Source organism: Hylobates moloch, unplaced genomic scaffold, assembly GCF_009828535.3.
Source record: "Hylobates moloch isolate HMO894 unplaced genomic scaffold, HMol_V3 SCAFFOLD_7, whole genome shotgun sequence".
Lineage (NCBI taxonomy): Eukaryota > Metazoa > Chordata > Mammalia > Primates > Hylobatidae > Hylobates > Hylobates moloch.
In genome coordinates this window covers 117123935-117125427 of record NW_026652282.1, presented here as the reverse complement: position 1 = coordinate 117125427, position 1493 = coordinate 117123935, and the positions used below count along the sequence as shown (strand labels likewise).

Genomic DNA, 1493 nt, shown 5'->3' with positions numbered 1-1493 from the left:
AGAGAATGAGCCTTCCAGTTTGAATGCAAAGTGTGTGGTCGCAAAGTTGAATTCTTTTGAATCCAAGTACATGCCTGCGGTTGGGAGGAACACTTAAGGATGAAGCAAGTTTGGAGGAAAGTGTTAACTGAACTACAGAGATGGTCACTGATAAAACAAGTTCTTAGAAGTTCTCAGACACACCCAGAGGTGAAGGGCAGCCAAAACTATCAACACAATGGAAAAATGAGCTCACCCAACTGCACACACAGAGCTTCTAGAAGGGTTAACAGCTCTTGCCGTAGGTTCCTGGTTGTAGTTTACAATATCTGCCTTTACCACCCTCTGTGACTGTTCTATTTCTGCTTTGTTTAATTTGATTCCAAGGATTTCAGCAACAACTTTTTGAAAACACAGGAAGACAGAGTCTCTTGCCTTGGCTGAAACAAAGTGGCTATTAAAACCATTTTCCTGGCAAAACCGTAAGTGTTTTTCAGGTTTTACTGTTTGATTATGCTCCAAATCAATTTTATTGCCCACTAAGGCAACCAGTGGCTGAGTTTCTGACTCTTCACTCACTTTCTTCACTAATCTAAGAATTCTCAAAGCTTTGATAACTTGTAATATCATATACCAAGATGATTTCCTGTGCTCCATAGATGCATCTGTCCAACATTTTGCTTCCTATTGTCTGGCCTCCTGTATCCCAAACTAGAGAGTAACATTCAAGTTTCCTGGCAATGTTATCCTTCTCAAAAGAAATCCAGTCCTATAGTTTGTACTGGTTCCCGAAAGCTTTTTGAGCAAAATCTGTAGCTAAGGAGGTCTTCTGGGAGATGCTGTTCCCTAGCACGATGATTTTCAGTGCTGGTCCTGGCTCTCTTCCTTAGAGTCCTACATGATGTCCCAGGAACCATGCCCGCCCCCCTCCCCCAGGTGGAGGGAGGAGGGGAAGGAGAAGGTCTCCAGGGGTGAGGGAGGAAGAAGGGAGGTAGTGGGGACAGTACCTCACTTACTTGTCTGCTCAATGTCAGCAGCGGCTGGAGAATCTCTTGCCAGGTGCCATCTTGCCAGTCTCTTCTCCCTCTGCCCTCTGTGGGTCTTTTGTTGAGGGCTGGGCTGTACATGCATAGTATGAGATTCTGTGAGGCCCAGAAGAGCAGCTGCTATGGGGTTGAAAGAAGAATGGAGAAGGCCGGGTGCAGTGGCTCATGCCTGTAATCCCAGCATTTTGGGAGGCCAAGGTGGGCAGATCAGTTAAAGTCAGGATTTTGAGTCCAGCCTGGCCAACATGGTGAAACCCCATCTCTACTGAAAATACAGAAATTGGCCGGGGTAAAAGTAAGCCAAAAAAAAAAAAAAAAAAAAAAAAAAGAATGGAGATACTAGAGGTTGCACAGTGCTGAGAAATATGAGGTTCTGACCTAGCCAGAGTGGAGATAACTTTTTAACATCATAGGCATTCAATTGAAAAACCACACCTTAGGGGAAAGAACCACCTCCTAGAGTAAAGA

The 1493-nt window shown here is 44.6% G+C and overlaps 1 pseudogene; it reads right to left on the bottom strand.

Annotated features, from left to right (window-relative positions):
* Nucleotides 1–231: 231 nt before the first annotated feature.
* On the bottom strand, nt 232–879 carry LOC116812084 (ras-related protein Rab-28-like; annotated as a pseudogene).
* Between the last annotated feature and the right edge of the window lie 614 nt (nt 880–1493).